The 15,549-nt window shown below is 48.8% G+C and overlaps 1 long non-coding RNA gene across 1 annotated transcript in view; it reads left to right on the top strand.

The window, feature by feature from the left end:
- The first annotated feature begins 2,136 nt into the window (after positions 1-2,136).
- LOC112554436 overlaps positions 2,137-15,549 on the top strand; it is an 80,970-nt gene continuing 67,557 nt past the window's right edge. The window contains exons 1-2 of the long non-coding RNA XR_003097236.1: positions 2,137-2,457; positions 2,686-2,838. This is a non-coding gene — a long non-coding RNA (uncharacterized LOC112554436). The remainder of the gene's footprint in view (positions 2,458-2,685; positions 2,839-15,549) is intronic.

Raw genomic sequence — 15,549 nt, 5'->3', positions numbered from 1 at the left:
AAACACACCGACAGACAGACTTCCACCATGAGGCAGTTGTCCAGGTACCAGCAGAGATGTTCGGGGTGGGGGAGAAATGTTCAGTGTTTAGTTTGAAGCAACAAATAATGTGAGGAGATGGTGTTGTGGTTTCTCTGGAGCAGACGACTGACAGACGATGTCAGGACATTGTGTAGGTCTAAGGTGGATGATGATGTGTCCGTCTTAATAGCGACGAAGTCCATGCGCCTCTGTCCTTGTCAACGCCTCGTTTCGGGTCCTCAGTCCACGGTGCCAACCTCTCCAAAAAACGGAGTCTTTGCAGTGGAAGATATTTCAAGCAAGCACTTCATGTACAGTCTGTACAACAGGCAGTGTCCACGTGTACACGCTGGCAAACCAGCAACACCATCATCAGCGACACACGCCCACAACAGCTTCCTCCACTCTCTACTGCTTCACTCCTCTCCGACACCTCAACACTCATCTCACCTCTCAGATACAATGTACACAGGTATCTACAAACATCCCTTATCTACTAGTCACGCATGCGCTCTCCAGGAACCGACACTCGTTCACACACCTGTTAGCAAGGTGTAACACCGTGCGGCCGACACCTGCAGGTCAGGCGGGGTCAGGACCTCATTAGCACCGGCAGGTCCTGTCTGTACCTGTCTGTAGCACCTGTTTCACCTGTCATTAGCACCTGTCTGTACCTGTCTTTAGCACCTGTCTCACCTGTCTTTAGTATTTGTATGCACCTGTCTGTACCTGTCTTTAGTATTTGTATGCACCTGTCTGTACCTGTCTTCAGTACCTGTCTCACCTGTCTGTACTGTCTGTACCTGCTCCCTTCTAGAGTTGTTAATAAGCGTCTGGCATCCCAATGAAGGAGAAACATCGATGTGTATCGTCTCATGCCAACTGCCAGGTGCAGTGGTCCGGAGACATCAAGTCACCTGTAGGCTCACCTGTAGACACAGGACAAACTGAATGTTTATGTGCAGGACTGTAGTGACCACTGGACATCGTCCACACTGTGGAGGGTGGGGCTACCCCGTGGTGCTGTCAGCACGAGGACCTCTACACCACGGAGATGGACACCTGGCAGGTGTGATGGTGGGCTGTCTGACTGTCAAGCATCATCACCTCACCCTTGTGAGTGAAAGCTAGCTTTTGGTGGAATCACAATATCCAGCAGGTAAATAATCTTTGTTTTTATCCTCGTTAATAGACACCTCCACGGGAGAACTATTTCACTGTGTTCACCGCCCAACATTCACCTGTGAAGTGACAGACGAGAGAATAAGCTGCTGATGGAAACGCATGAAGGTGTTTGGCGAAAGGATGAAGGGTTTATTTCGCTATCTGCTGATATCCTCCTGTCAGCGGAGACCAGCAAAAGATGGATCAGGAAGACACGCTGGAAACAACGATTAAAGAAAAGGCAATCTTCTTTTTTACACTCTCTCATTCTCTTCCCTAACTCTTGCACTCACACGCTCGCACACTCACACGCTCGCACACTCACACGTCTTACTGCGTGTCTGCGAGTCTGAGCTCTGAGTGCATGTCTCTGTCTCCGTGCCTCCGTCTCTCTGCCCCGCGTCTCTGTCTCTCTGCCCCGCGTCTCTGTCTCTCTGCCCCGCGTCTCTGTCTCTCTGCCCCGTGTCTCTGTCTCTCCGTCCCGCGTCTCTGTCTCTCTGTCCCGCGTCTCTTGTCTCTCTGCCCCGCGTCTCTGTCTCTCTGTCCCGCGTCTCTGTCTCTCTGCCCCGCGTCTCTGTCTCTCTGTCACGTGCGAGCAGTTGGGCAGGCGGCGGCGGCCTGTGGCTCCACGCTCAGCCTCAATAATTCAGCGACACAAACCGGCCGCTCTCCGCCTTTCTCTCTCTCCCCACCACCGTCAGCACAAACCACACAACACCATCGCCACCCACCGGCGATCGCATCCTCCACCACCTTCACCACCATCACCATCAGCAGCCACAGCAGCAACATCCCCACGCACATTGACGCGCGCGCTGGCGGAGGGGGAGCTGCGGCCATCCCTGGCTCGTGCCCGCTGACACCAACACCGCTCACGTGCCGCCTCAATCCAACGCTTACGTCGGCTGTGCACGCGGCGGGCGCGCGCCGTCCCCACTCTTATATATCTCCTTGCACCTTCCCAGCCGCGCGCTTCACTGGGCTGTCGGAAGCATCTGCTGTGTCGACGGGCGACAGAACACAAAGGGGGGGCAGCCACCGTTAGTCGCACAGCCAAACAACAAGAGTCCACGCTCTCCAAACAACAAAGTCAATTCTGCACGAGAGGCTCGCGGTCCTCACTTCCGCTTTCTGGCCGGCTCCGTAGTTTGGTGTCAGGCCGGGGGTCCGTGAGTCGGTCTCTGAGTCACCTTTGAGCTCATCTGTGCGTCTGTGAGTCAGGCACATTTGAGTGGGACTCGCACTCTGGCTCGCAGGTGCCAAGAGCAAAAGGTGAGGCTGCGATACAATACACTGGTAGTGAAAGGGAGGAGAAAACAAGAACTGATTGGAGAAAACAAAGTTTCTTACAGTTGCTAGCAGCAGAGAAAGAATAAAAACAAATAAAAGCGAAATGGAGAAAAAGGGAGATAATTAAAACTAAGAGTTTATTTTAAAAGTGTTTTGGTAGGGGCACCAAAATGCTTTGTAGGTAATTTCAACAAGACTGTATATGTTCAGGGTGGTGTACCCGGGGTGCCGCGTAGAGAGCAGTACACTTCAGCCCCCTGTGTGACTGTTCGTCAGCCACCACCTCGAGACGGCGACGACAACTGCAGCATTGAAGGAGTTGCCACCGATGAATAAAGTATGCACATGCAGGCTGCGCTAGGGGTAAGTAAGCTTTTGTCTCACCTGTTCTCTCACCTCTTCTCTCACCTGTTCTCTCACCCGTTTCTACTTCACCCGTTCTCTTACCTGTCTCACCCTTAACGAGATTGTCCGGCCCCACATTTGACATCTCACCCACCTGCTCTCTCGTTTCTATTTCACCTGTTGACACAACACTCGCCATCTCACCTGTCCACGTCTCACCTGTTCCCAGTGATGTGCTTCCAACCTTTCTTTGTGCAGCACAGGTCGTCACATTATTAGCAGGTAACACCTTACATCCAACATTACTCCCCTCTCCCTCCCCACGAGCTGACCTTAGTCTTATCCTAGTTACCCCTGGAGGAAGGTTACCCTGTGTAGGATTTACCCCCGAGGTGGCTACAGCTCATCCTGTTATGTTCCGATGGTTAACGTGTCTGTCAGTGTGTTATGCTATCAGATGTTGGGCAGCGCGGTCAGATCTCACTGGCTTCTTGAATCGTCCTCTCTCCCCACTTTTGGTGTTTTTTTGTCGGATTGCATTTTATTTGTTTTACAATTCTTTCTTTTCTTTTAATTCTTACGTCCTTCTTTCATTTCTTTATACATTTTTTCTTTTACTGATTCCCTCGTTTCTTCCTTCTTTCCGTCTGTGTCCGTGTCCAAATATTTTGGTCTAGAAATGTGTCTGATGGTGTGATTTCATGTTCAGCGTGCAGCCCTCACTTTTACACACTTTTTACACATTTTACACAGAGCTACACATTGTGCACGCACTTCTACACTGACTCCACACCTCTCCACACATTTCCACACCTCTCCACACATCTCCACACCTCTCCACATGTCTCCACACACCTCCACACACCCTGTTCTAAAGAACGCCGCTTCCAGCCGTGGCCCATGGTGGTAGTGGTCGCCCCGGAGGTTGAGGGCGCTGTGGGTGGGTGTCCCCCGCTCCCCACCCTCCTTGTATTCACCACTTTGTGGGCTTTGTCACCGAGGGTGAGTAGGGCTGTGGGGGGGGGGAGGGGAGGAGACTTCTGGGCGTAAGATTCCGCTGGAGGAGGAGGAGGGAGGGTGCTGATATCCCCTCCACAGATGCGCGGCTTGGCTGCGCCGCACGGAATTGCAGGCCGCGTGTTGAAGAGGTTGTCGGTGTCGCTGTCGGTGTTAACAAAGGAAAGGCAATATCCACAACAAAGGGATTTACCGGCTCATTCCCTCCCCGTCCAGCTTCCCACCATCCCTCACCCATCTCCATCTTGGGCTGTCTCGCTGTCTGCTTGCCTCTGTGGCTACGCCTGTCTGTCTTTCTGTCTTGCGCAATGTCTTTATGTCGCTGTCTGTCTCTATAAATATAGATATAAACTGTGTGGCTATATCGATCTATAGCTATGTTGAGCTATATATAGTTAGGTCTATATAGCTATACCTTTCTCTCTTATATATATATATAAACTGTGTAGCTATATCGATCTACAGCTATATCGAGCTATATATAGCTTTGTCTATATAGCTATAGTGGTCTGTCTATAAATAAATATAAACTGTGTAGCTATAGCGATCTCAAGCTACATCGAGCGATATATGTGTAGCTATATAGCTATACCTTTCTCTATATATATAAACTGTGTAGCTATATCTATCTACAGCTATATCGAGCTATATATATCTATAGCTTTGTTTATATCGCTATATCGGTCTGTCTATAAATAAATATAAACTGTGTAGCTCTATCGATCTTCTACTCTATAGTTCTCTCTATATAGCTATGCCTATATACTGTATAGCTATCTATCGGTCTCTCTTTAGCTCTGCCGGTGTCCCTGGCGTTCCTGCAATTGGTTTTCTGTTTCTCGTCCTTGTCTTTATTCTGTCACCTTCTGTCTCTCTCTCTCTCCCTGTTCTTTTGTTCTCTCTTTCTCTGCCGCTTTCTCTCGTGTTTCTAACAACTGCTGTCACTGAACTCTAGAAGCCACTGGTAGCAAGTAAGGTTGTTGTTGTGTTTACCAAGCGCCGTAAACAAATCCTTTTATACACTTGCAGTGCCAACATTGCAGGCTTTTCTATTCTGTCTTTTGTAAACAGTAAACAGTTTATTGCCGAGGGTGAACTGTCACCTTCACTTTATTTCGCTGACCGTCCGTGTATCACGTGACATGATTATATCCAAGTTATTATTATGCGTGTGTGACCTGTCCTTCTCACCCATATCTTGAGACCAACATTTCATTTCTTTTCTTTCTCGCTCATTGTTCCTTTCTCTCGCTGTCCTGTCATCCTGATTATTTCTCTCTCGCTTTCTCTCTCCCCTTGTCCGTCATTCCTTTCTCTCACACGCATCCCTCTCGCTGTGCTGCCTTCGTGATTTGTTCCTATCTCACCTTTCATTTCTCTCTCATCCTGACTTTCCTCCCCGTCTCTTGTTTTTCTCACCCAGCCTCAGTCTGCAGAAATCTTTTGAATTCTTTTTTTTCTTTTGACTCTTAGTGGAGCTCCGACATCGTGAAGTCACTGTCCGGTCTCTACTTTACACTGTTTGTGCTTCTTGGTTTGCTAACAGTGTGTTGGAATTTTTTGTCTTTATTTAGAAGTCTTCCTTAAGAGCTGCCATCATCATCATCATCATCATCATCATCATCATCATCATCATCATCATCATCATCATCATTGTCTTTGTATTTCTGCTTCTTCTTGTCTCCTCTTTGTTCTTTCCTTTACGCCATCAAAAAAAAAATAAAAATGGAAGTGGTTTGACGAGCCTAGACTCAAATGTCCCCCTCGCCCGATCATAAGTTGCAATCACTTTCTATGCAAATGTGCGGAGCGCGCGCCGGTGGTTGCTGAGTCCTGCTCACGGCGATGGCAGCGCCCCCACCTCAATGGCGGCCCGGAAATACGGCCGCACGTCTCCAAACTGTTGCAATGTTTTCCCACAGAACTTCTTTTTCTCCTGCGGCAAATACAGCGTCTCCTTCATTCTCAAGCGCCTGTGAATGTGAATGTGAATGTTGCGACGGGTCAGGATGGTGCACACGAGAGACGACGACTTCGATCTGTACTCTGGTGTCGTCAGGTTTTTTGGGTGAACCACGAGAAGCGGTTCCCTGGCGAGGGCCGCCATCGGTTGGTGGGTGGTTTAGTTGTTGGGGGCGGCGCTGCTGTTGTCATCGCTGCCAGGACAGAGAGCCGACAGACTCCAACTAATTTGCTGATCGTTGATTTTGTATATGAACCTCTCACCGGCCCACCCCCATGTTTGTTCTTCTGTCTGTCTGCTTGTCTGTAGGTCTGTCTCTCTTTTTCCTACCTGTCTGTATGTGTGTTTGTTTGTTTGTGTGTTTGTAGTTCAGACCCATCTGTTCTCTCATCCTGAACAACTCCTCTAAGCTGCTGACAACAAACAACTAAACAAGCAAACAAACACCACATTAACTCCATTGTTTACTCTTCTTTGTTTTCATCATCTCTTGTCTTCCCCGACTCGCTATCCGCCAAGCTGTCAGTCATCAAACCTTTCATCTCCATGCACATCGCATGAATCGTCAGCTGATGATGCAAGTTCAAGATGGCTTGTCTTGTTTAGACGAGACAATCATGGAAGATCACCGCTATGATCGTCATCGTCATCGCGACTGTCGTCATTAATCATCGTCGTCATCGTTATCAAGATGGCCGCTATCACTATCATTCATGAAATGTGTCGCCCGCAGCTTGCAGACCTGGGGACCCAGTAACATTTCCAGCTTTTGAGGCGGAAGGGTGAAGGATGAAGTTGATTGCTGAGCGCAGCAAGACACGGAGGAATGGTGTATGGATGAACAAGTTTAGCCACGCTTCGTTTAGCACTCTGTGATCTCCCAGTCACCTCAGGATGATGATAAAGGTTGATGACGATGCTCCACAGACAGCGTACACATGTTTTTTCTGGTTTATCCAGTTTATTCGTCCTTACTTTTCTTTTCAGAAACCCTGCATCCCTGGATTACCTGGCGAAACAGATTTTACATGGAAGCCGCTGTTTAAGATATTTCCGCTCGTAACATTGGACATGATGATGGCTGCCACCCGTCCTCTGTGGTGTCAGTGTGTTTACTAACCTGTCCGTGGTGTGTGTCCAGTCTCGGTGTGTGTCGCTTCCCTGTGTCTCCCACCCTGTGTAACTAAACTGTTTATAGTGTGTCTCTAGTCTATGGTGTGTGTCACCCACCCTGTGTCCCCCACCCTGTGTCCTCCATCCTGTGTCCCCCACCCTGTGTAGCTAAACTGTTGATGGTGTCTCTGGACTACAAGCTGTGTGGATGCTCCATCAGCGATGCTAATGTGGATGTGGATTATCTGAGCTGATGTTCTCACTCTCCTGCCTCTCTCACCGGTCTCTAAATTGAATATTCGTCCTCCCCATCTTTCTCTCTTCTTTTCCTCTTTCTCGCTCTCCTTTCCAGTTTGTCTTTTCTTTGTTTGCACGCACGCAGCTCTGGTTACAGGCAGACGGCAGTCGCAGAGCCTGGAGCTTGTACACGGTGAAAGTCAGCTGTCAGTGTCCTTGATACCCGATCGCATTCTGAAGGCGTGGTGCCATGATTTACTTATCACAACAGCCTTCTTTCTTTCACCATTTTTTCTCTTTCCCTGGTTCTCTCTTCTTTCCGATCTCCGCTCTCCTCATGTAGTTCGATTAGTTTTTTATTTTTATCGTTTAAGATTTTAAATGCTTTCTTCAGCTCGGGGCGTCGCGTGGCGAGCCGCGCATTGATCTGGTGGTGCTGAGGCCGCCTGCTGTCAGGGCGTCGTGAGGCAAAGAGTCCGGAGCTAAACTGCAACGGACTGAAATTCTTCGAACTCTAGCGCCTTGCGTGGGTGCACAACAATTGCCAGACTTAAAAAAACTGCAAGAAACACGTTTAGCTCCAACGGCTCTGAGGACAAATACGTCATCGGGGGTTGTGTTCTTCAGTGCACTTCAGACCCTCGCAACACTCGGGTTTGTCATCAACTGTCTCAGAGAGAAGGAATGCAGGAGGGAGGGGGCGCTGTGATGGACTCTACTCAGCCCACGTCCACAAAATGAACTGACAGCTGTGGTACTTGCCATCCACCCGTCTGACAGGTGTGCAGTTCGCATCCTAGATCCCGGACAGCTGTGAAACATTTGCTGAACTCAGCAGCTGTGAAACTCCAGCATTTTAATTCTTGAAACCTCCACTTGCTAAATGCTGACAGCTGTCAAACTCTCGTCATTATAGTAGGCAGCTGGGGCACCTCACTTCTTGAAGCCTGACAGCTGGGAAGCTGCCACTTTGGTTGTCCTCCCACTTCTGCTTTTAATAACCGATAGGTGTCGTAATTCCTCCTCTTAATAATCAACAGGTGTAAGTATTCCTGCTGTCGATAATCAGCAGGTGTAGTCATGGTGCGCTTGGTGCTGTAGGTGTCTAGAAGTGTGTGCCTTGTGATCTGAAACTAGAAATACCTTCTGACACATGCTCAGGTAGACGAGGGTGAGATAAAAGGAATTTCAAGTAGTGAAAGTGAAAACTACCATTGTCTGCAGGTTGCGGTCTCTCCACAGTGTTCTACATGTTGTTGTTGTTATGACTTATTGTATCGCTTGTGTCTGCTCCTATGATGCTTTCCTGTTTGTTCATGCAAGTACTTAGTTTCTGTGTACACCTGTGTACAGACACCTACAATGTCGGCTGCCGATCACACCTCGATGCCACAGGTGTAAGTTAAAGACCGTGTACAGTTTCTTCTCACTAGAATTAGCAAAATCGTTGTGATACAAGTTCTTGTAGTCTGGAAAATATATTTTTATAATTAAAAAGTTCTTAGAGAAGACAGTATAGTGGAAAAAAAATTCTTTTTTTCCCCCTAATGCACGAATTTCTATTTGTGCAGTGAACTAATTACAAATATCTTCATCATTGTACCTTCATGAGACTGATGAGTTGATGGCATTGACAGTGTCGACACACGTCGCACACACACACACACAGACATGCATGCACACACACACACACACACACACACACACACACACACACACACACACACACACACACACACACACACACACACACACACACACACACACACACACACACACACACACACACACACAAACAAACAAACTAACTAACACACCCTCACAGGTGTTCAAAGCTTCATTGTTTGCTCATCCTTTGAAAATCCATGGAAGGATGATGTTAGACATTTGTAGGTCGGAGGGTACTTTGAGGTCGACCCCCGAGGGTCTTACAGCGGGAAGGTTGTGGCCGGGCGGCCTGGGTGACCTCTGACACAGCCACCCTTACAGTACCCGTACAGACTGCCACATGTGTATACGACACCTGATATGTCTCATCTACTACCATATGTGGTCGTGTATATCAAGGTTTGTTACACGATGCAGTGTGAACACACATTGTATAACATTGAAGATTCTTCCCAGAATGCAACATTAGAAAAAATTACACAAAAAGTTTTCTATTAAAAACAGTGTAAATAGACACATTTAAATATCAACAGTGTATACAGATACCCCGATATCAAGACTGCCAATACGGGTATCCCAATGTCACCCCGCTGTCAATGTTGATATCAAAAGATCGAACTTTGTCAGTCATCCCCACATCAACATGGTACAAACACCGGTGTCCGTACAACAAGACCTCGCCATGGTGTTGCAATACCCAGACAGCGCGCCACCCGCACACGGAGGACGAGTTGGTGCTTGTGGTCCACTCAGGTCGATGCTGTACCCGCCAACCTCACCCGCCTCATCACCCAAATAACGAGTCGAGCGAAACCTGTTCCATTTCCCCCACTTTTTCTAGTTTGTCCCACACATAAAGTCTTCATTATTTATTTATTTCTTATATCGGATTGTGTCCCTCTTCTTCTGCGCGTCAGTCGGCCATTATGGGATGGAGGGAAGCAGATGTCACAGAAAATCGCCTGAAAGTTTAAATTGTAGAGTGTATTGTCTACCACAGTGTGGAGATCAGTGTCCGAGGGTCCGTCCAGTCACAAGACATCACTCGGACATGACACCCTGTGACGAAGATGACACAGTGACACAGTGACTGAGAAGACAATGTCAGAGTAGTCCGTGGGTTGTCGGGAGGACAGTCTCTCGCTCTGCTGACGGTGTGTCGAGTGCCAGCAGTCAAAATGGAATCTTGCAATGAGTTAATCCTTGTGTTTTACGTCTCAAGAAACTATGGATGAATGGAAACATGGGTATTGACAGACAGAGTTCCATCAGCCATCGCAGACCCCCTAGTCACGTGGTTGGAGCACGTGACGCTAGTCCCTCCATCACAACTGCGCGCTTTGTCCTGCACGTGCAACGAGTTGAGGGCCTGACAACCAATTACTTGCTCTCGTGACGAATAGGGACTGACTGGTCGCCAGACAGAAATAGTCTCGGCTTAAACAGTCTCTAAACTCAATAAAACTGCTTACAGGTGTAATGTGTCACAGACACAGGTTAATGTGTCAAACACGTCAGCAGTAACACCACCACGCCAACACCAGCAACAACAATTAAAATATAATTAAAATATATCCAAGCGATCTCCACAACAAGCAACACAACAACAAAACTAAAACTAAAGCTAAAACTAAAACGATGCACAAGAGGACAAATTGAAGCGTTGACCTTCAGCACGTACCCTGGGTATCGTACCTGGGTACAGCAGCATCACGAGAACAGCGAAGTGTGCTGCCATCTACCGGTACAGTCTTGTATACAACTGTCTCAAACAACACTGTCTCAACACTGCCTACAACAGTCCTGTATAGATGCCAGGTCCAAGACAGGCCGAGTCACGTGACTGTGTGACGTGTCACTGTCACCGCTGTGTACCTCCCTTGTTACATCCTGTTACCTCCCTTGTTACATCATGTTACAGCCCTTGTTACAATCTGTTACAGACCGACCTCAGCGACTGGCGTTGTTTTCAAATATCAGTGGATACAGGCGACATGAACCTACCTCTGTACACGTTAGCCTCCCAAACACATCCGTTAATTAATTATCCGTTACCATTCGCACCTGCCATCAACGAGGCCGAAATTACAGGTGAGGTTTACATCGCATTATCTACCGACATCTGATAACAACGCCCTCCATCCAGCTCCGTCTCTAATGTCCCACTGCCCGTGTCACGCTAGTGCCTCGCCTACGTCACCACAGGACTCACCACAGCTGTGACGTCACTGAGACTCTCTGGTCGCGGTGACTGGGTCACGCGCTGGCAGCTGTGACGTCTGTGAGACACGTTCTGTGGCCGCAGTGACGTCAGTGGCGTAGCGAATGGTGAGCCAGGTTGGCGTGACTGTCCAAACAAACGATTGTCCCTTGGCTTCGGTGCGCGTTCATCAAAGGAAGTGGGCGAGAGGTAGGTTGTGTGTGTGCGTGCGTGTGTGCATGCGCGCATTATTTGTACGCAGTTGTTGGTGTGGGTGGATAATCGAAGGAAGTTGGCTAGAATACTACTGGACTAACGATTTAGTAAATAGTAATCAGCTTTTCCAAACATCGTTGCCTTGGTGACGGGAGGCGCCCGGGGGCTGGGGGCTCGGTGATGTGTTGTTGCCGATGGTCACCGCGCCTGGCGCTGACTCCGTGCGTTGGTGTGTTTACACGCGTGTTCGCCTCCTGTCTAGTCTGTGGGCATGTGAGCGGACTGTCAGCCACTTGACACCATCCACCACTGGCTTGTCGCCCTAACGACTGCTCTAATGTCGGAGGTTTGAGCACATTTGACAGAACTGTGTGAGGGCCACAGAAGCAAGCAACTGTCAAACGTCGGACATTTCTTCAAGATGTCAAGTGGAGATTGTTTTCTCACACGTTGTCAGTGTGTTTGCTGATACGACTGGCAGTTGGGCCACTTTGATGATTGGACAGTTGGCATGCTTCAGACCTGTCTTCATGTCATTTCACAAGTTTCTTGTTGTGGGAATACTATCCTGTCGCATCAGGCGAGGGGCAGGACACCACTGTCCTGTAGAAATTATCTCTTCACTTCAAACGTCCCTGTGACAGGGGAGTTGTCCCCTCACCTATCTCCTGTTTTTGAGATTGATGCCATACTCTCCCTTGTCACCATTTATTTCCCAGCTCTCCACCCTGGGTGGGTGAGATGGCTGCTGCTGCACCACACAAGCATCGAGTCGGGTGGCATACGACTTGCGGTTGGGATATCATTGTTGGAACTGATTTACACTCTAGTCACTGGCTTCATGTACCTCACGATGCTCACATTATTAATACTGAGATACTCAGATATTCCCGCATTCCCTTGGTACCTCACGGTGCTCACATTATGAGTACTGAGATGTTCCCCTGTTGCCTTGGCAACATAGTCAGTCGTTCATTAATAACGGCGATTTTTAAAAACTCCATATCAAAACTCGAAGAAAAAAACTGTAGTTGGCAAACTCCTCCACCCTGTCCACCCTGTCCACCCCGTCCACCCTGTCTTAAGCCCACGAACTTTCTTTACCATACGGATGGATTCCAGTAAGCTATTTCTCGTATTTCTGCTATTTCTCTAGAGGGTGGCAAGCACAGCAGGCCAGGGTAGGGTGGCTCCACACGGGGATGCTCAGTGTTTGCTTGTCAAAGCATTTAATTCGCTTCTGAGAAGTTTGCTCCCAGAGGGAGGAGGATCTCTGCCCACTCAGCAGACAGTTGGCACCATACTGAGCATGCGTAGAACATGTTGTACAGTCTCACTGATTGTCATGGCAACTGCTCAGGTCTTACACCTCCTCTTTGTCTTTCTCACTTTGTACTCACCATCAAGCACCGTCAGGTAGGTGACAGGTGTTGCTGAGACAGAGAGTGGCTGTGAACTGTGTGAAACTGTTACAAGTCCTGAGGGCCATCACGTGACAGTAATACAAACACATCAGCTGACATGTCAGACTGAGTTCTGGTGTATGTGTGTCGGATATGGTGCAATCCGGGTGTGAGTTGTCCTTTGTGAGTGAGGAAAGAGAGAGTTGGGCTCCCACTTTGTCTAGCTTGCTGTAGTCACAGTGAGCCACTCACAGTGTACATACCTGCCTCAATGGATAACTGAACTGTCACTCTTGTGACACAAACATAAACAGGGGCGCAAGCACGCAGACACGCATACACACACATTTATAGAGACACAGACGGACACACAGACACACACATTCATAGAGACACAGACAGACACACAAACACACACGCTGTTCCGCTACCCTAACATCCACAACAGTCGGTAAATACTCCAGAGTCTAGAGATGGACAGACGGGGGAAGTAGATAAAGAATAACTGCCCACGACCATCCAGCAGACAGGTGCCGACGATTGTGCAAGCGTCTAGTTCTCACCTGGCCGCCTACCTGCACCTCATCAGCTCCGCACTAATTGCACTAAAAACTCGGCGAAATGAATGTAGGAGGTCATTGAGTGCAGCTGTGGAGGGAATCCAGCTGCACTGGCTTAGTCCAGCCCCTACAGCTGACTGCTAGCACTGTGGTGACGACAGACAGCTGCCAGCCACAGACACATGTCACTTCCTAGTGTCGCCACCATCAGGCTTGGCTCCCTTTATTTCAACTCGTCCGGCAGAGGGCGGCACCATCTGGTTCTTTCTTCATCGCCAACAGACGATGACAAGGACAGCTCCCCAGCAGCTGGCCTCCAAGGGACGACTTTGTCGATGACACATTTGTTCGGGTGGGTCTGCGCATCCACGGGTGTGTGTGTCGGGAGGCGGGTGGTGGCGGACACAGATTTGCTGATATTTTGTGACAAGAATCGAACTCCAGCCTTTGACCTCTGTTCAACAGATTCGTCCAACGAAGTGTCCGAGCCTGGCTGGCCGGCTTGCTGGAGGGCCGTGTCTGAGATGAAGCGGGAGGGGGAGGTATTTTGAATAGAGTTTTAGACAATCTGGAAGTGCACACGTGACAGTGCTGCCCACACACCCCGCGGCCCTCTCACTGCGGCCCACACACCTCAGTTTTCTGTAATTACTCTCATTCACATGAAAAGCTGTGTGTAAAATATGCATGGAAAGGTTCTGCTTTAGTGATAAAAACATGGCGATGGCCTTTCGACGGTTCGTATTGATCCTTTCCTTCTGTCGCTCGCTACCAGCCCTCCACTGATCCCCCACACAACCCTCCCCCACCCCGCACCACCCCACCCCCAACACCTTTCCTTCTCTCGCTCCCTCCTTTCTGAATGTAGGCGATTGTCTATGTCGTCTATTCCAACTTCAATAGTCACATAGACACAAGTCCCACGCCAGCTCTTCAAACACTCTGGAAGAACGTTTCACCGGGTGTTGTGTGTCTGACACCCGCAGATACCCGCTTCAGCATTTTAGCGGCTGTTGGTTACTTCCAGACACCAGGCGAGTCTAGTGAACACAGCCTTTGACACCACGTGACTAGCTGGTGACACCAGGAGAGTCTATGACACCACGTGACTAGCTGGTGACACCAGGAGAGTCTGTGACACCACGTGACTAGCTGGTGACACCAGGAGAGTCTATGACACCACGTGACTAGCTGGTGACACCAGGAGAGTCTGTGACACCACGTGACTAGCTGGTGACACCAGGAGAGTTTATTGTGACAATAGCCTCATCATCGTGTAATGTGCTGTCGCCACCCGGATTGTGCACTGAGAGCAGCATGTGGCACTTTGTGTCTCTCCCACCGAAAACTGGTTTTTTCTTATTAGGGATTGCACTCCGCTTCCTTTAAAATATTTTTAGTTCATTTTGTCTCCTCTCAGTGTTACTCAAGAGTTTCACTCAAGATGGTTTGATGTGTTTCAGAGCTTGTTTGCATTTTTTTAAACAGTAATAACAGCCGTTCCTAAAATGCAAATCTTGACAAAATTTTGAAAGTTTGACCTATACAAGATTTCTTAAGCTCCCTGTCATCGATGTTGATGGATGAATAAAGTCAAGACACCAAGATATGTCAGTAAGTCAGGTAAGTCTGTATTACCTTACTTCTTCTACACCACCAAGTGTCTTCTCAAACAAGCCTCGACAAGGAATGTAAGAGGACAGAAAGCAAGGAATGTAAGAGGACAGAATGCAAGGAATGTAAGAGGACAGAAAACAATGAATGTAAGAGGACAGAATGCAAGGAATGTAAGAGGACAGAATGCAAGGAATGTAAGAGGACAGAAAACAAGGAATGTAAGAGGACAGGCCCAACACAGCAAATGTAACTTTCTGTGGAGGGGGAGTGTGATCTGCTCTCGGTCTCCAAACTGTATCGTGCGGCGAACTGTTGGTCTGCTGACGGCCGCCTGCTGTTAGTATGCACTCTGTGCCCCGTGGTGTCTGTCCACAGGACCATTCCTCACCAGGTTCCTCAGTGTCGTGACCCTACTTGAGACCTTTCCACCCACCACCCACCACCCACACACCTGCTGGGAATGCCTGAAAGGCTAGATGGCGATGGTGTCTGCAGTGTTTTAGGCAATGTAATTAACCTGTCAGGATCACTCTACCACAAGATGACACTGAGTGAGGTCAAGCCAACCCCTCCTTGGCTAGCCAAGCCATGAAGAAGACAGAGCGCAGCAGTTCTCTGAGTGCGTCAAAGTCCAAACGTAGCCGGTTCGTTCCTCAGTCTTGTGCGGCTGCTGCAATTGTCCACAACTAAAACAAAGCGACCACAGATTACGCGAGCAGGTTGCTGGAGTGCACA

The sequence above is a fragment of the Pomacea canaliculata genome, linkage group LG13, assembly GCF_003073045.1.
Source record: "Pomacea canaliculata isolate SZHN2017 linkage group LG13, ASM307304v1, whole genome shotgun sequence".
Classification (NCBI taxonomy): domain Eukaryota; kingdom Metazoa; phylum Mollusca; class Gastropoda; order Architaenioglossa; family Ampullariidae; genus Pomacea; species Pomacea canaliculata.
Note: the sequence above shows the minus strand (reverse complement) of the source record. Positions and strands in the feature narration are given on the sequence as shown.